Below are 19,794 nucleotides of genomic sequence, written 5' to 3'. Positions count from 1 at the left end.
AGGGGAAGGTACACAGAAGACATTTTTGTAGGTTATTCTTCGCTGAAAGGATTATGAATGACATTTGTCACGGTGGTTCATGCATATTCTTTCTGGGATCTCAACAGCGATGTGATATCCACGAACACAGTCAACATCGTAGAGACTGGGATGTGAAGAAGGGCACAGCAGAGCACAGTGCCTCTGGAAAGCTCCCAGGCCCAACCAATACCAACTCTACACTCCTTCAGCCTGTCTCTCTACCATGTACCCCTCTTGTCAAGAGAGGGAAATGCAGTTAGAGACAGTCCATTTAATGTTTGTTGAGTGAGTGAAAGAATGAATGAATGTATGAGTTGTCTGTGGCCTCATGCCTCTCTGCCAAAATCTATTTCTTCAAACTTAATTTCTGTCTGAACATCTCTATTCAGGCTCCCTGCGGCTTTGGTATTTCAGCAAAAATCCTCCCTGGGTTCTGACTCCAGGAGACAAAAACCACTCATGTAGTCTTTAGAAATCCTTCAATTAATTTTTTTTTTTTTTTTTTTCTTTTTTTTTGAGACGGACTCTCGCTCTGTCGCCCAGCCCAGGCTGGAGTGCAGTGGCGCGATCTCGGCTCACTGCAAGCTCCGCCTCCCGGGTTCACGCCATTCTCCTGCCTCAGCCTCCCGAGTAGCTGGGACTACAGGCGCCCACAACCGCGCCCGGCTAATTTTTTGTAATTTTTAGTACAGACGGGGTTTCACCGTGGTCTCGATCTCCTGACCTTGTGATCCGCCCGCCTCGGCCTCCCAAAGTGCTGGGATTACAGGCGTGAGCAATTTTTAAAAATTATTTGTAGAGACAGGGTCTACCTATGTTGCCCAGGCTGGTCTCAAACTCCTGGGGCTCAAGTGATCCTTCTACCTTGGCCTCCAAAGGTGCTGGGGTTACAGTTGTGAGCCACTGCACCTGGCCTCAAACATTTTGTCTTCCAGATTTACCCTCGTTGACGATCTAGTCACCTGATCACTCTCCTCTTTGGGTCATGAGAGCTGGTGACTATGCAGCCAACAGGGACTTCAACAGAGTCCTGCCCTTCCATTTACATTTAACCTCATTGTTTATGGGTGGCCCCCAGGAACTCTCAGAAACAACTGTTAGAGTGTAGGGATCCTGAGGGGAGTGGGGTGAAGTTAGACCTGAGCTTCTGAGTTCTCCTTCCTCATTTCTCCTCCCTCCCTCCCTTCTCTCACATTCCTCCTCACCTTCTCTATCTCTTGACCCCCATCCCTTCTCTCAATTCCTCTTTCTTCTCAAGCTCTGAGAATGTTCTGGCATCTTCCACCATGCAGAGAGTATGGTAGGAGGTTAGGAACTAATGGCTCTGGAACCAATGTCTCCTTCAAATGACATATACTTTCAATCAGTATCTCCAAGTCTGTTCATGTTCCTATGATATCAGAGAGGGAAGCCAGACTATTTGGTGCCCAGCCAGTCTCCCCCTCCTCTGGGAGATGTCCAGCCTCTGTGTCCTCTCTTCTGTCTGCACCCAGGGGACCAGATATTTGGAAGCTACACACAGAGACTCAGCTTTAGGGGGCTGGCTCCCCATCTCAAAGACATCTGGTGGTTGAGGCTGGTTGACGCAACCAATCAGTGATCTTTCAGTTGGTAGGTTTTTTGGTGGGGAGAGGGAGTAACCCTACGAAGAAAAAGCACCAGATCCCCGTGCTTTTCAGTCTCTTGTTCCTGACTCAGACCAGGGAACCAATCTCCGGGGGACTTTGAGCTGGGAGGAGCTGACAACGGCTGCTATTGATTTGGGGCTGAGACTTCTCCTGGTTTCTGACGAGTTTTGAACTTGCTGACTTCGGGTAGGTTCAAAGGCAATGAATGTAAGGGCTGTGTGGGCTTCTGGAGGGGGTCTTGGAGAGGTGGCTGGGGCTTTTGATCAGGGCGATTCCCAGGAGATGCTTCTAGGGGAAAAGGGAGAAGCAAGAACCGATAGACGGTTCTAGGACTCTGGGGACTGACAGGTGAGCTGGACAAAGTGGAGATAGCAGGAGTCGCTGCGCCAGCAGGTGGAGGACAAGGTCAGAGGTCAATGTCCGCTAAGCAAACAGCCTTTACCAGGAGTGCTACCAATTAAAGGGACAGCTTTGTGGGGCTACAGAAGCATGTTGGTCTGCCACACTCCTGTCTTCTCCACTGAGGTTTCTGTGGGTAAGGATGTTGTTGTGGAAAAATACCTGTAACATTAACTTCACCATTTAATCATTTCTGTATATATGTATTTATCTGTTTTAGAGATGGGGGTCTATACTCTGTCACCCAGGCTGCAGTGAAGTGACACAAACACCTCTCACTGCAGCCTTGACCTCCAGGGCTCGAGCAATCCTCCCAACTCAACCTCCAGAGGAGACGGGACTACAGGTACATGCCACCATGCCCAGCTTATTTTTTAAATTTATTTATTTATTCATTCATTCATTGATTTCATTTATTTATTTATTTATTTATTTATTTATTTATTTTTGAGATGGAGTTTCCCTCTTGTTGCCCAGGCTGGAGTGCAATGGCACGATCCTGGCTCACCGCAACCTCTGCCTCCCTGGTTCAAGTGATTCACCTGTCTCAGCCTCCCCAGTAGCTGGGATTACAGGCATGCACCACCAAGCCTGGCTAATTTTGTATTTTTAGTAGAGACGGGGTTTCTCCATGTTGGTCAGGCTCAATTCCAGACCTCAGGTGATCCGCCTGCCTTGGCCTCCCAAAGTGCTGGGATTACAGGTGTGAGCCACCACACCCGGCCTTATCAGCCTTTTATAATCAACTTAGTGGGTGCTGCATCCATCAATAATGAAGTGAAGTAGGAGAGGCCAACAGCCAGGATATGTCTGTGCCATCATTATCCACCTGCATCCTGTGACCTGCCACAGCTGGCACCACGGGGGAAAAAGAACACACACACAGACCCCCAAACACTGGAGTCTGCTTGTCCGTCTGCAGCCCCCTGGACCAGCAAGAGGAAAATACACCTTGTCGTCCACCAGAGATGAAAAAGGATCCCCAGCCAGGAGAGGTGGCTCACGCCTGTCACCCCAGCACTTTGGGAGGCCGAAGCAAGTGGATCGCTTGAAGCCAGGAGTTCAAGACAAACCTGGCCAACATGGTGAAACCCCATCTCTACTAAAAATACAAAAATTAGCTGGGCGTGGTGGCGGGCGCCTGTAATCCCAGGTACTCGGGAGGCTGAGGCAGAAGAATGGCGTGAACCAGGGAGGTAGAGGTGGCAGTGAGCCGAGATAACACCACTGCACTCCAGCCTGGGCAACAGAGTTAGACTCCATCTCAAAATAAAAAGAGAGAGAGAAAGAAGATGGGGGAGGGGGTATGGCAGGAGTTTCCTTGAAGAGACCAGCATCATTAGTGTGTTCTCATATTGCTATAAAGAAATAACTAAGACTGGATAATATAAAGAAAAGAGACTCCGTCTCAAAGAAAAAAAAAATAAGAAAAAGAAAAAGGAGCCCCAAAGCTTCAGGAGATCCAGGGTATGAAACTGCAAATCCACTGGGCAAGGAAGATGATGCCTCGGTATCCCAATTCTTCAGATCCTCTTCTTCTTTTTTTCTTTTTGTTTGAGATGCAGTCTCGCTCTGTCACCCAGGCTGGAGTGCAGTGACACGATCTCAGCTCACTGCAACCTCCACCTCCCGGGTTCAAGCGAATCTCCTGCCTCAGCCTCCCAAGTAGCTGGGATTACAGGCGCGTGCCACCATGGCCAGCTAATTTTTGTATTTTTAGTAGAGACAGGGTTTCACCATGTTGGCCAGGATGGTCTCGATCTCCTGACTGATCCGCCTGCCTCAGCCTCCAAAAATGCTGGGATTACAGGCGTGAGCCACCACACTGGACCTAGACCTTCCTCTTATCAGTCACCAACTCAGCTTCCCCTGGGACCGCTTCAAAAATCAGCTGTTCATGAGCCCCGGTGCCAAATGCCTGGCTTCTGAGAGACACATGAAGACCCTGATTCCCCTTTTCATGGGGAAGACGTCTGGTCCACCCAGTGGACGGCACAGACAGCTCCTAGCACCACAATGGCAGGGCAAGGGTAAGAGTGTGCCCAGTGGGGAGGCGGGAATGTATACACGTGCTTCCAGACAGGATGTACAAGACAAAGAATTTGAATGACTTTTTGAAACAATGTCATACGGTCGCCTATGCCAAGCCGATTCCCACACAGGAGACAGCGCCTACTCAGTGTGCCGGAACAAGCATCCCTGTGTGAAGAAGTGACTGCTGCCGGCAGGGGCAGCTCACTTGGCAGAGAGGAGAGGCTGGAATGAAGGCTGAAGGCATTTTCAGGGTGTGGACTCCCATCAGTGACTTTTACAGAGGAACCCTGAGCCCAGTCTGGGGTCTGGAGTGGGGGCTAAAGGGACAGAGGGGAGGCAGGAAGGGGCTCTCTGGGAGACTTGGTGGATGACACAGAACCACAGACACAGAAAAGGCAAAGCCTAGAAGCTAGCGTTTGAAAATCAAGGTTAGGGAGACCCAACACAGGAGACGATTTGGTAAAGGTGACTCAGGACAGGAGGCAGGCAGGGCTCCCTCGTCAGAGCCCTCTAAACCTGCACTTCTCTTTGTCCTGGTCACCAGAAGAGAGAAAAGAGAGCCTCCGCCTGATGTCAATGAAAGACATCTCTGTGGGTAAGGATTTAATTTTCCCCTGATTACCTAAGGAGAAAAATTCTTGCTTTCTTTTTTTTTTTTATTTTTTTTTATTTTTTTTGAGATGGAGTCTCGCTCTGTTGCCCAGACTGGAGTGCAGTGGTACAATCTCGGCTCATTGCAAGCTCTGTCTCCTGGGTTCATGCCATTCTCCTGCCTCAGCCTCCCGAGTAACTGGGATTACAGGCATCTACCACCACGCCTGGCTAATTTTTGTATTTTTAGTAGAGATGGGGTTTCACGGTGTTAGCCAGGATGGTCTCGATCTCCTGACCTCGTGATCCGCCCGCCTCGGCCTGCCAAAGTGCTGGGATTATAGGCGTGAGCCATCACTCCCGGCGAAAAATTCTTTCATCCTCATAAATCTACCCTTCTATTTGCATTCACCTTTGCATCTATCTACATATCTAGCCAGCCACCCACATCCATCCATCCATCCACCCACCCATCCATGAACCTGTTTATTCATGCATCCATCCATCCATCCATTCAATCATTCACTTATCTACCTATCCATCTATTCATCCATCCATTCATGCACCCATCTACTCATTCACTCATCCACCTAACCATCCATCCATCCATCCACCCAGATGAAGACACTGGTCTTAATTGAGACCTCAAATAATAATTATTATGTGAAAATAGATCAAAGCAATATCTCTGCCCTGCAAAATATTGAGAGGGGAAAATCAAGTATTACATTTTGTAAAGATACAAACACTATTTTCCGGTGGGTAAAATAAAGTATAGAAAGCAAGGCCAAGTCTAAAGTCTACTTGAAAGAGCCAGATAATGTTGTAAGATTTATTTGCCTGAACCAGGGTCCCAGAAAACCTTGTTGATCTGTTTACACTGCTCCCCGCTATACCGGACAAGAATAATTCCAATGTACTACTTGCTGGGGGTCCAGGAAGGGCAACTGAAACTGATTCACCCCTAGGATATCAGGACCATAATCTAGTTGCAAGCAGAGACTTTGAGGACAAATGTCTTGATATTTGAATTTCACTTCTGCTGTTTATTAGCAGTGCATTGGTGACCATGTCACCAATCTGATCTTTGACTTGTAGGATGAGAGCAATCATTCTTACTATAAGGTTTGCTGCAGATTTTCTGAAAGTGTTTGCAAAGCACCTGCCATGTAGAAAGGGCTCCATCAAGCAGCACGGCTGTTGTTATAAATTTCATTCCAAAAGAGGGAATTCTTGACAAGACATCCCCAGCCCCTGACTCGTGGATTGAGCCTGCTGATGTTCAGTCAGTGGTGGAAAATGAGGCCGCTAATGGGACCCTGTACCGCACCAAGGTGCTGAGCTGTTGGGAAGATACAGGAAGGAGAAGTCAGACAAGGTCTGGTAAGCCAGCGGACTCACCATGAAAAAGATCTACAAAGAGCTCTCACGTACCTGGAACTAAATTCTGAACCTAAACATGAGTTAAAAAGAAAAACAGGCTGGGTGTGGTGGCTCACACCTGTAATCCCAGCACTTTGGGAGGCCGACGCAGGTGGATCACGAGGTCAGGAGTTCAAGACCAGCCTGGCAAAGATGCTGAAACCCCATCTCTACTAAAAATACAAAAATTAGCCAGGCGTGGTGGTAGATGCCTGTAATCCCAGTTACTCGGGAGGCTGAGGCAGGGAACTGCTTGAACCCGGGAGGCAGAGGTCGCAGTGAGCCAAGATTGTGCCACTGCACTCCAGCCTGGGCGACAGAGTGAGACTCCATCTCGAAACAAAACAAAAAATATGCTAGTGGAGATAACTGCGTGCTCCTTGTACCCATAAAAATAAGCGTACAAGTTCATGTTTGCCCATATCTGAGCAGAAACAATAGACCTTGTTGGATCATTTAAAATTTTGCTAAGATTTCTGCATGATTTTTTAGCCGTGTAGTATTTTTTTTTCTTGGTTAGCAAGTTTTCGTTGGTTTTGGTTTTTAGCATTTTGAATTTATCAGCCTACTGCCTTCTGACTTCCAAAGTTTCCGAAGGGAAGTCTGATGATAATCTTCTTTAGGACTCCTCAGATGGGATCAGTCGCTTCTGTCTTGTGGTTTTCGACAGTTGAATCACACTGTGCTTCGGGGTGGGTCTCTGCCTTCATCCTGCCTGAAGTTCGCTGACTTTCTTGGATGTTTATGTTAAATAGTGACACTGACAGGTCTAAGAATGTCCCCTGTACCGTGGTGAGTGAAATGGAGGAGCACACCCACGAGAGTTCTCAGATCTTCCAACCACCCAACACGTGTGGGTTGTGTTCCATTTTCTCTTCCTACAACCATGTTCCTTCCTAACGAAAATGACTGCGTCACCGCCCAATGTAATCACATATCTGAATCTGGTCACACACCCTATGCTTGGCACCGGTCACATCTACTTTGCCCCCAGCCTTTGGGGTCCCTACTCTTGAGGTCCTGAACATTCACAGAGAACAGATCTCATTCGGTGCAGGAGAGGGGCAGAAAGGATTTGCAAGATGAAGTAGGCCAAGTCTTGTAACACCTGTTGTAGGTAGAAGTAATAATGGGCCCCAAAGATATCCATGTCTTGATTCCCAGAACCTGCGCATATATTGCCTTCCATAGCAAGGGAAATGAAGGTTGCGGATGGAATGAAGGTTGCTGATCAGCTGAGCTTGAGATGAGAAGACATTACTGGATTACCCAGGTAGGACCAATGTTATCACGTGGGTCTTTATCATTGAAAAAGGGAAGCAAGAGGGTCAGAGTTAGAGATAGATTAGGAGATGCTACACTGCTGGCTTTGAAGATGGAGGAAGCAGCCACATAACAAGACGGGCAGGCAGCCTCTAGAAGCTGGAAATGTCAAGCAAACCCTTTCTCTCCTAGAGCCTCCAGAAGAGAGCCAGCCCTGCTGACACCTTGATGGGAGCCCCAGGAAGCTAATTTCAGACTTCTTACCTCCAGAACTGAAAGCAAAGAAATGTGCATTGTTTTAAGCTGCAAAGTCTGTGACGCTTTGTCCTAGAAGCAAGAGGAAGCTGAGCTAACCCCCTTAAGCAGCTGAAGGAAATCAAGTCAACAGCAACTGAAGTCATTAGAGTGACTCAGATTCCCATGGGGGATGTTTTTCCTTGCTCTTGGTTTTGCTCAAGACCTAGGATCTGATTTTGGTTGGTGCAAAAGCCACCAAAGTTACCAAGATTAGGGGGAATGGAATTCAGGGCTGAGGGGGGATGTACGAAGCCCAGAGCAGGAGCCGAAGAGCCAACAGATATTGATTTAAACCACGGCACATTCTTAGCAACGGGGGATGTGCCTGCAACTGATGATCAGATGGTGTGTGTTTTCCATGTCTTTTTCAACATCTTACAGGCAAAATCACAATAGCGCATAAGGGTGACCGCACAGCAAAACTATTCTTCTAGAATCACCTTGCACCATAGCAGCAGCTGCAGGGATTGTGTACCACGATGCATCCCTGTGGTCAGGAAAGGCTCCCAGGATGACTGGGAGCTGAACGAGGTGGTAAATGATGGTGTTGGCACTGGGGAGAAGTACAGGGTAGGCATTCCAGGTGACAGGAAGGAAATAAGGAAGTCAAGCAGTGTGATGGTGAGAATAAGCACAGGTTCACCCATGTGCGTGGACCTCTGCTTCTTCACACCCAGGTCACCCAGCTTTGAACACGACAGAAGGTCCAGGAACCCAGCCAGTCCTGGAGGTGCACAGATGAGCAAACCATGGCCACTCACTCACTTTCATGTTGCTTAGGGTCTAACGAGGAAAGCAGACATTTAAACAAAACTGCCCACAGGACATAAAAGCAGTGCTGTGGTCAGAGCAGCAGTAAGAAGGTGAGACTTGTAGATGCTTACAATGTGGTCAGCTTGGGTCAGGCAGGGACACAGATGTGAACTTTTTTTTTTTTTTTTTTTTTTTTTGAGACAGAGTCTTGCTCCGTCACCTAGGATGGAGTTCAGTGGCGCGATCTCTGCTCACTGCAACCTCTGCCTCCTGGGTTTAAGCGATTCTCCTGCCTCAGCCTCCCAAGTAGCTGGGATCACAGGCATATGCCACTACAACCGGATAAATTTTTTTGTACTTTTAGTAGAGCCGGGGTTTCACCGTGTTAGGCAGGATGGTCTCGATCCCCTGACCTCGTGATCTGCCCGCGTTGGCCTCCCAAAGTGCTGGGAATACAGGAGTAAGCCACAGCGCCCAGCCACAGATGTGAACTTTTAAGGGGAAGTGACAGTGGAGCTGACAACTGAAGAATGAAGACAGCACAAGATACAGGCAGAAGGGAGTTTTGTGTAGCAAGTGTGGTACGTGCAAAGGACCTGTGGTCAATGGAACTGACGATCCCATGGGGCTCAGTGAGGAGGGAAAGAGTTCAGGTATAGCGTGGCATGGAGGGGAACACAGTGAGGCCACAGTCAGTCCTCAACCTTGAAAATGGCCCTTTGATTGTCTTCAGGGGCTAGCCTTGCTTGCCATGTTCATTGTGCCTAGCACCCTCTGCTTGCTCCCAGAGAGCTCTCTCTTGCCTCCCAGCTCTGCGTCTCTCAGATTCTGGCTCTGATCCCACACTGCTGTTGCTTCCACTCATGTACCCGTTGCTAACGGCATCGTTTCTTGGAGTAATTCATTGCAAAGTTCATATTCCACTATAAACGCAGTCTGTGCTCAGTACAGTCAGCAGGGTGGCCCAAAATAGTTCAATTAAAGAAAAAAAAAATCAAATTTTACCTTGAAAAGAAGCCAGTGATATGGCTTGGGTCCACCTCCCTGAGGTTCTCTGTTAGTGTAAGTTGCTTTTAGGCCTGGTCCTGCTGCATATACAAGGTGTGTCTTTCTTTTTTTTTTCCACCCCCCTTTTTTGAGATGGAGTCTCGCTGTCAGCCAGTCTGGAGTGCAGTGGCGTGAGCTCGGCTCACTGCAACTTCCGCCTCCCGAGTTTAAGCGATTCTCATGCCTCAGCCTCCCAAGTAGCTATGATTACAGGCGTGTGCCACCACACCCGGCTAGTTTTGTTTTTGTTTTTTGTTTTGAATGCTGAGCCTCAGTTTATTGCCCGGGCTGGAGGGCAGTGGCATGACCTTGGCTCACTGCAACCTCCACCTTCTGGGTTCAAGCAATTCTCCTGCCTCAGCCTCCCAAGTAACTGGGATTACAGGCGCCTGCCACCATGCCCGGCTAATTTTTGTATTTTTGGTAGAGATGGGGTTTTGCCATGTTGGTCAGGCTGTTCTCCAACTCCTGACCTCCGCTAGTCTCGAACTCCTGACCTCAGGTGATCCACCCGCCTCACCTTCCCAAAGTGCTGGTATTACAGGCAGGAGCCACTGCACCCAGCCTATCTTTCTATGTAGACGGTGCCCTCTCCTGGTGGGAGGCTCTCAGTGCCTGGCTCCAAATTCATGACGCTAGAGGTGGAGAGGTCCCCAGCTGCCCCCCTTACTTCTCCCAAGCTGGAGCCCTAGCGAATCACCAACTTCCTGTGACCACCTGTTCTAGCTACTTGGTTCACTTTGACCCAGCCCCTCAGGGGTGACACCCTCCCTCATCAGGCTCCCAGATCCCATCAAGTGTTGAAACTCTATGTGGCAGGTACAATCCTGGTCCCCAGAGATGCCCATATCCTAATTCTTAGAACGTATGACCTTTTAGGACAAAGAGGAATGTGCAGAAAGGATTCAGGTATGGTTCTTAAGATGGGGACATTGTTTGAATGATCCATGTAATCACAGTGGGGTCCCAGGGCTTTTATAAGAGAGAGGAAGTGAGATATTTAACCACAGAAAAACGGGATGTGAGGATGGAAGCAGAGATCAGAGACATGTGCTTTGAAGATGGGGTAACGGCTAATGAGCCAAGGATGGCAGGTGACTTCTAAAAACTAGAGAAAGCAAGGAATGAATTCTCTCCTAGAGATTCTGGAGAGACCGCAAGCCTCCCAACACCTTGATTTTAAAATAGTGAAATCCATTTCAGACTCCAGACCTACAGAAATGTAAGAAAATAAACATGTGTTGTTTTCAGTGTTGGCAGTTCGTTACCACAGCAACAAGAAAGTAATGCACGCACTTCCCCAATTCATCCTTCTTCAACTGCCCACTCAGGAATAAGGCTCCGTCTCTTCTAAATGGCATCTGTCTGCAGTGTATGAGGAGTGTAAATACAGGGGCCATGATTTTTTTTATTTTTCTTGTTTTTTTTTTTTGTTTTTTTAGAGATGGGGTGTCACTATGTTGCCCAGGCTGGCCTTGAATTCCTGGTCTCAAGCAATCCTCCTGCCTTAACCTCCCAAAGTGCTAGGATTACAGGCATGAGCAACTGTGCTCGACCTGTATCTTTTTTTTTTTTTTTTTTTTTTTTTTTGAGACAGAGTATCACTCTGTTGCCCAGGCTGGAGTGCAATGCTGCGATCTCAGCTCACTGCAACTTCTGCCTCCTGGGTTCAAGCAATTTTCCTGCTTCAGCCTCCCAAGTAGCTGGGATTACAGGTGCCCACCAGCCTGCCCAGCCAATTTTTGTATTTTTGGTAGAGACAGAATTTCACCATGTTGCCCAGGCTGATCTCAAACCCCTGGTCTCAGGTGATCCTCCTCTCTCACCCTCTTGAGTAGCTGGGGTTAGTGACATAAGCCACTGCATCTGGCCTTTGAATCCTCTTGAGAATTAAGTCAATGGTCTGTTTCCGCAATTCTCCTCACTTATTTCCCCACAGCCCTTCTCCTCCTCTTTCCCTTTTTCCACCTCCCACATGCTTCGCCCCTCACATGCCCTTCCTATGAGTCTCAGCATCCATGCATCCTTGCACCAAAGCGCGAGAGACATGGGGTCAGTCTTGGATGGAAAAGGAGCTCCCTTCTACACTTTCCTGAGGTCCTGGAGCTGATGTTACTGGCGTCCCATCCTCCCTTTCAATCACCTTCACCTTCTGCCATCCCTCCCATGAAGGTCAGCCCCACTTCAGGCTATCCTCGACCTCCTTTACCACTTCTGTGCACCCCTCCAGCCCTGTGCTCATTGCTTCTCATGCTCTATACCTGCAATCTTTGACTGTTGCCCTTGAATTGCTGGTTTGCTCTTTCCTGTGATCTGAAAAAGCTAGAGAAGCACAGGGGTTTTCTTTCCTCCCTTTGCTGTGGCGTGAACCCCCACTCCCTTGCCACGCAGGCCTGGAGGGTCTGCCTAAGTAAACCATTTGCATGATTGTATGCCAGAGTTGCATACTGTCATGAGTCATAAAAAGATATGTGGGGCCAGGCGCGGTGGCTCACGCCTGTAATCCCAGCACTTTGCGAGGCTGCAGCAGGCACATCACGAGGTCAGGAGTTCGGGACCAGCCTGACCAACATGGCAAAACCCCATCTCTACTAAAAATACAAAAATTAGTGTGGTGGTGGATGCCTGTAATCCCAGCTACTCGGGAGGCTGAGGCAGGAGAATTGCTTGAACCCAGGAGGCGGAGGTTGCAGTGAGCCAAGATCATGCCATTGCAGTCCAGCTTGGGTGACAACAGCAAGGCTCCACTCAAAAAAAAAAAAAAAAAAAAAATGTGTATCATGTCCTTGCCCTCAAAATGTAGAAGTAGGATCTTATTTAGAAATAGGATCCTTGCAGATGGGTCCTAAATCCAATTACTAGTGTATTTGTAAGGAGAGAGAGATTTGGAGACACAGAGGAGGAAGCCAAGTAGTGACGGAGGCAGGGACTACAGTGATGTGGCCACAAGTCCAGGGACACCTGGGGCCCCCAAGAGGTGAGAGAGGCAAGAAGAATCCTCCACTAGAGCCTCCAGGAGGAGCGCAGCCCTGCTCACACCTAGATCTCAGACTTCTGGTCTTTGGAATGGTGACGTCAATTTCCTTTGTCTTAAGTCACTGAGTGGTGATCAGCTGTAGTAATGTGATAGATTCTCATCTCAGAAGGCATCAGAGTGGCCCCATCTGGGTCAAAGTATCCTGAGGTCTGTATGGCATTTCTTCTAATCATACCCGTGAATGACCAGTGCGTGAAAAGTTTCCGTAGTTTGCCCTCCCTAAGATGGTAATTTCTTCCCTTGTGAAACTCTTCAGGGCATCTCATAGTGTGGTATCCGTTGTGGCATCTCCTCTTTCCTTAATTAATTAGGATGTTTGAGCCAAAAAATGTGATCATTAGTATTAAGTGTTCTTTGCTTTTTTGTTTCTTTTCTGAAATGGAGTCTTACTCTGTTGCCAGGCTGGAGCACAGTGGCACGATCTCGGCTCACTGCAACCTCCGCCTCCTGCGTTCAAGCGATTCTTCTGCCTCAACCTCCTGAGTAGCTGGAACTACAGGTGCCCGCCACCACACCCGGCTAATTTTTTGTATTTTTTTACTAGAGACAGGATTTCGCCATGTTGGCCAGGATGGTCTCGATCTCCTGACCTCAGGATCTGCCAGCCTTGGCCTCCCAAAGTGCTGGGATTACAGGCGTGAGCCACAGGGCCCAGCCGGCATTAGGATTTTTTAATAAATAAAACTGGAGAAGCATTACTGTAGCTACAGAATACTAAGAAAAAGTTCATTCTTGAGCTGAGGAAAAAAAAAAACAAACCAACCTAGCTGCACATGGTGGCTCACGCCTGTGATCCCAGCACTTTGGGAGGCTGAGGCAGGCGGATCACCTGAGGTCGGTGGTTCAAGACCAGCCTGGCCAACATGGTGAAGCCCTGTCTCTACAAAAATACAAAAATTAGTCAGGCATGATGGCGGGTGCCTGTAATCTCAGCTACTCAGGAGGCTGAGGCGGGAGAATCACTTGAACCTGGGAGGCAGAGGTTGCAGTGAGCCGAGATCGTGCCACTGCACTCCAGCCTGAGGGACAGAGAGAGACTCCATCTCAAAAACAAAACAAAACAAAACAAAATCCTGACATTAAAACAATTGTGTTGTCAAGTAAATTAGAGGATGCTGGGACAGTGACATTCCTTCCCTCTCTCCTGGACCCTGGCAGTAAAGCACTGGAGGGGTTCAGACGCATCTGAATCATGGGGCGTGTGACCCAGGGGCTGCTTTTTCACCCAAGGACATTTCCAACCTCACAATGGCACTCTGGTTAGAACTTCCTCAAGAAGAGACACGCGTAACACCAAGGAGCGCGGCACAATTCAGCAGTCCTGAATACAGCAGCATGAATGGTGCCTTCTAAGAGCGTTCAGAGCAGCTAACAAGCAAGAGATGATGGCTGGGATTTCTCAATAAACCACTGCAGTATATTAGCCTTTGGACATCAATCAATATTTTTCAACATCTCCTAGTGAGAAACTTAGATAATGCCTGATAAGAACACACATGGCAGCATAAAATCAGTTCTTCCATTTGCTTCTTTTAGGCAGGGATGTTTTTTGCTCTTGGAACTGACCCGACCCCAGAGTTCTAGCAGAGCCCTCATTAAGTGGGGTGGGATGGAGAATTGTTAAGAAACACTAATGACCAAGGCATGTATTTTCACATTCATATTTGTTCTCTCTGGAGCTACCAGACACTCACTGCAACAAAACCCACCCAACTCTGTGGAAAGGAAGGGAAATGTATTAGCCACATGCCTGTGCCTGCAGGAATCTGGCTCTGTAGCTGCCTGAATTCCAAAGTAAAAGCTGCAGTTAGGACAGGAGCGGTGGCTCATGCCTGTAATCCCAGCACTTTGGGAGGCAGAGGCAGGTGGATCACCTGAGGTTGGGAGTTCGAGACCAGCCTGACCAACATGGAGAAACCCCATCTCTACTCAAAATACAAAATTAGCTGGGTGTGGTGGTACATGCCTGTAATCCCAACTATTCAGGAGGCTGAGGCAGGAGAATCGCTTGAACTCAGGAGGCGGGGGTTGCAGTGAGCCAAGATCACGCCATTGCACTCCAGCCTGGGCAACAAGAGCGAAACTCCATCTCACAAAAAAAAAAAAAAAAAGAAAGAAAAAGAAAAAGAAAAAGAGCTGCAGTCACTCAGATCTTCTGTCCTTACTCAGTTGCATGTTTCTCCAAGTTATGTGGTTCCATAGATGTTGAGATGTTTGTGACATCCATGTCCCCTTCGATTTTGGTCCTCTGTTTCTGATAGGGACTGTATGGTTGACTCCAATGACCAATCATCAAATTTCCATTATGCCAAAGTTGCGTGTGCATGTATGTGTGCGTGTACAACTATGAGTATGTACATGTGTATGTAGGTATTTGTGTGCATGTGCATATCTCTGTGTATGTGTGTTTGTGTATATGTGTTCGTGTATGTGTGTAGGTGTAAGTATGCATGTATAGTTGGTATGTATGTACATGTGTATCTGTGTGTATGTGTATGTGTGTATGTATTTGTGTTCATGTGCATATGTGTATATCTTTGTGTTTCTGTATGTGTGTGTATAGGTGTAAGTATGAATGTATGTTTGGTATGTATGCATATGCATATCTGTGTGTACATGTGTATATCCGCAGGCTTGTGGATATCTGTGTGCATGCATGTGTATGTGTGTATATGTGTGTAGGCATACATCTGTGTATATGTTTGTATGTATCCCTGTGTATGTATGTTTTATATGTGTATATCTGTGTATGGTTTATGTGCATAGGTATATGTGTGTATCTGCGTGTGTATGTCTGCATACATGTGCATAAGAATGTGTGTCTGTGTATGTATGTCTGTATATTTGTGCATGTATGTGTGTTTATATCTACATATACATGTGCAGTATGTATTTGTAAGATGTGTATAACTGTGTGCATGCATGTGTATGTGTGTATACGTGTGTAGGCATACATCTGTGTATATGTTTGTATGTATCCCTGTGTATGTATGTTTTATATGTGTATATCTGTGTATGGTTTATGTGCATAGGTATATGTGTGTATCTGCGTGTGTATGTCTGCATACATGTGCATAAGAATGTGTATCTGTGTATGTATGTCTGTATATTTGTGCATGTATGTGTGTTTATATCTGCATATACATGTGCAGTATGTATTTGTAAGATGTGTATAACTGTGTGCATGCATGTGTATGTGTGATATATGTGTGTGTGACTGTGTACACACAAGGGTTTAAAACTTACTGCAATAGAACCTTTGTGAATAACCACAAGAACACACAATTGTGCTTCCTATTGGTACAGGAGAGCAAGAGGAAGAACATTTTATAAAACTCTCTTTTGTTAGTTTTAATCGTATAATGGTAGGAAGAAGTATGGCATGAAGGATAGTTTTGTATATGCTGCAGGAATTTCTACCCATCCAGGAGAAAGCTGGGACCACATAAATCTCAAAGATAACCAAGGAAATATCTGACTCATATTTTAGACTCATATTTAGACATATTTTGGTCATATTCTGACCAAAGAAGAAAAACTTCAATTTTATAAGCTCTTCAATGTACCTCTAGTGTATATTAATGCTTTTTATGCTTATATGCCTGATAACAAAAACTATCATAAGAGACTGCAAAAATCTCACCCTTGCAAAAAAAATAATTCCACAAGGACATCTGCTCAACAACTGGCTGTCCAAACTCAGACTGCTGTCACCATGTTATTGATCTTTTTAGCCAAGGATAATCATTTCAAAATAATTATGGAATCCTCTTCATTATTTCCTTTAAAATCCTTTTTTCCCCTTTACCTCCCTGAATATGTACATATTTTAATATGGCACATCTATTCTCATGGCACTACTATACTCCCAAATAAACATCTCTTCTATTACAGAGTATATTAGTCAGTCCTTACACTGCTATAAAGACATACCTGAGACAGGGTAATTTATAAAGAAAAAGAGGTTTAATTGGCTCACAGTTCCACAGGTAGTACAGGAAGCATGGCTGGGGCGGCCTCAGGAAACTTAAAATCAGGGCAGAAGGCAAAAGGGAAACAGGCACGTTTTACATGGCCAGAGCAGGAGCAGGACGGGGGTGGGGAAGTTGTTGCACACTTTTAAACAACCAGATTGGATGATAACTCACCCTCACCACAACAGCACCATGGGGAACAGTGGTAAACCAGTCAACGGAAACCACTCCCACAATGCAGTCACCTCCCACCAGGCCCCACCTCCAAACTGGGGATTCCAACTCAACCTAAGATTTGGTGGGGAACCAGATCCAAACCATCTCTTTGTGTTTACTTAGGTTGACCCCATACTCTGTATCTGTACCTGTTTCATCCAATTTTATTCTTTTTTATAAAACCAATGCAGTAAAGATGCAACTAAATGTGGACCCTGGGAACAAGGAGTCCAGAGGTCGCCCAAAGAGTTGCAAAGTGAATCCGGAAACCTGAATGTGAAGATGGGTGACTGAGAGCCTGATGCCAGCCTCCTCTTGGGTCCTGATTGAAATCTTACCTATTGAAATTTTGCTCTTGGATTTTGCATGTAAGGGCCTCCATCAGAGGACAGACTGAGGCATATGGTTTGCCCAGTGAAATAAACAATTTCCAGAGCTTATGAATTGAAGGGTGGGATGAATACAATACATAGAGCACCGAAGCAAACACATCAGAGTCGAGGCAACTCCCCTGGGAGAAAAAACAGAAACCTTGAACTGAATAGTTCAGAACAGGTTGTCACAAACTGAGCATCTCGGGGACCTTTTACCCACAAGAGCTGTAATCTGGAAAGATCTTTGCCTGTTTACCATGATTTCTTTTTCCTGGGAGGTATAAATTCCCAGTGCCCTCCTCTATCTTACTGTGGACGGAATTAGCTCAGGTTTTCGATTTTTAAACAGGTACCACCAAAAACTGTCTTCTCAATGCTTCCCACGCTATTCCACATGGACTTTTGGCTTACAGTTTATTTTCATTTTACCCACTTTTTATCTGTCCTCTAATCTGTCAATCGCCTATTAATCAATCATCTCTCTCTAAAAATATCTTCTATCATTCATATATCTATATATCCATTTCTATCATTGATCTGTCTCTGTGTATATTTATCTATCCATGTATTCATCTATCTATCTACCTACCCTGTCTACGTATCTATTTATGTACTGGCTTTATCTGTCTATCATGTATCTAGCCATTTATTCATTTACCTATCCACCCACCCTGTATATATATCTATATATCTATCAGGTCCAATCTATGTATCTATCTATGTATCTATCTAATCTCTATCTAATCATCTATCAATCAATCTTGTATCTAGCCATTTATTCATTTATCTATCCACCCACCCTGTATATATCAGGTCTAATCTATGTATCTATCTATGTATCTATGTAATATCTATCTACCAATCATCTATCTACCTATCATGAATCTATCTGTATCAATGTATTTGTCTGTCTGTCTACCTATCTTTATTAACTTACTGACCATGAGTAACTCGAACAAGATAAATTCACAAATTTTCTGGGAGGAAATTTCAGGTTGATTCCAGCAGGTAGCAAACATAAAAGCTGTCTTACACCAGGAAACGGTTAAAGACCCAAAGGAGGAAGAACTTTTTCATCCTTTCATAAAAGACCAACAAGTCTGATGGGAGAGCTGCAGCTGTGCCTTAAAATGCAAAGTGACTCAGAGAACAAGGTGAAGGTGAAAGAAAGAAGAAAGCTCATAAGGTCAGAGGTGGGAGAACCAACAGAGCTCACTTAGACGGAAACTCTTTTTTTTGTTTTTTGAAACGGAGTCTTGCTCTGTCACCCAGGCTGGGTGCAATGGTGTAATCTCAGCTCACTGCAACCTCCTGCCTCAGCCTACAGAGTAGCTGGCATTACAGGCTTCCGCCACCACACCTGGCTAATTTTTGCATTTTTAGTCGAGATGGGGGTTTCTCCATGTTGGCCAGGCTGGTCTCAAACTCCTCACCTCAAGTGATTGAACTGCCTTAGCCTCCCAAAGTGCTGGGACTGCAGGCATGAGCCACTGTGTCCAGCCAGATGGAAACTTTTTTTTTTTTTTTTTTGAGATGGAGTTTTGCTCTTGTGGCCCAGGCTGGAGTGCAACAGCACAATCTCGGCTCACCACAACCTCCGCCTCCCAGGCTCAAGCAATTCTCCTGCCTCAACCTCCTGAGTAGCTGGGATTACAGGCATGTGCCACCACGCCCGGCTAATTTTGTACTTTGAGTAGAGATGGGGTTTCTCCATGTTGGTCAGGCTGGTCTTGAACTCCTAGCCTCAGGTGATCCACCCGCCTTGGCCTCCCAAAGTGCTGTGATTACAGGCATGAGTCACCGCGCCTGGCCAAAACTTTTCAATCATTTAAACGAGTGCCTCATCTCTAGCCCAATGTCCTCTGCACCTTTTCATCCTTGAAGGGTGACAGCCCAAATCCCACTCTAGGCTGATGGAACGATGAAGCTCCATGAAATTTCTGTTTTCAAGCTGTCCCTGAGTGAAATGACCTATTTCCTTGCTTTCTTCACTGGTAGGGATGACTGGCCCAGCCAAAACCCTCCTGTGCCCTCAAGCCAATGCTGAAAATGAATTTCACCATTTAGTTAAGATATTATTTTAGTCATTTAAAAATAAAATCTGGTCAATAGCCAGACATGCTAGCCAGAAGCAAGCTAAGGCAATGCTCCATCTCTGTTCCGTGTGTCTTGAAAGTGTGCCTTTTTAGAATAATGAAAATCTCCACAATATGTTCTTGGGCTAATGAGAAGTCAAGTGTTTATTTGTATTTTTAATATTAAAGAGAACATCTTTGCCCCTGGGAAAATATTTATGAGAAACATAACTAAATGGAGACTAAGCTTTCCTTTTCATTTCCCTTCTGCGTCACAGACTCTTCTGTTTCTTCAAAGCACTAATTAAATATTTAAAGCTGTTATCAGTGCAGAAGTGTTCCTCCGTAAAATGTTTCAATGAGCTGGAAAAAAGCGGAGGATAATTTGTTACCATCTACGTATTCATAACATAAGGACGTCAGGAGGTATTAGAGTCACTATCGATGTGTCTGACTACACAGCATTGGTAATATTAGAACACTTCCAGCTTTCAAGGTGTACATTTTTCATCTCCTCCTTTCCACTTCCTTCCATTGGTATCCAGGCCCCTTGGAGAGGTGGCTGCAGGTCACTTTTATTATTATTATTTTTTATTTATTTTATTTTAATTTTATTTATATTTATTATTATTATTTTTTTTTTTTTGAGATGGAGTCTTGCTC

The 19,794-nt window shown here is 46.0% G+C and overlaps 1 protein-coding gene and 1 long non-coding RNA gene across 2 annotated transcripts in view; one reads left to right on the top strand and one right to left on the bottom strand.

Annotated features, from left to right (window-relative positions):
- The window catches only part of LOC144338878 (uncharacterized), a 52,585-nt gene that overhangs the window by 5,230 nt on the left and 27,561 nt on the right, over positions 1 to 19,794 (bottom strand). The window lies entirely within an intron of this gene.
- Positions 1,753 to 7,998, top strand: LOC144338880 (uncharacterized). Its single transcript, XR_013413282.1, has 4 exons — positions 1,753 to 1,835; positions 2,269 to 2,394; positions 7,260 to 7,368; positions 7,551 to 7,998. It is a non-coding gene; the product is annotated as an uncharacterized LOC144338880 (long non-coding RNA).

Source organism: Macaca mulatta, chromosome Y, assembly GCF_049350105.2.
Source record: "Macaca mulatta isolate MMU2019108-1 chromosome Y, T2T-MMU8v2.0, whole genome shotgun sequence".
Classification (NCBI taxonomy): Eukaryota; Metazoa; Chordata; class Mammalia; order Primates; family Cercopithecidae; genus Macaca; species Macaca mulatta.
This window is presented reverse-complemented; position numbering and strand designations above follow the sequence as displayed.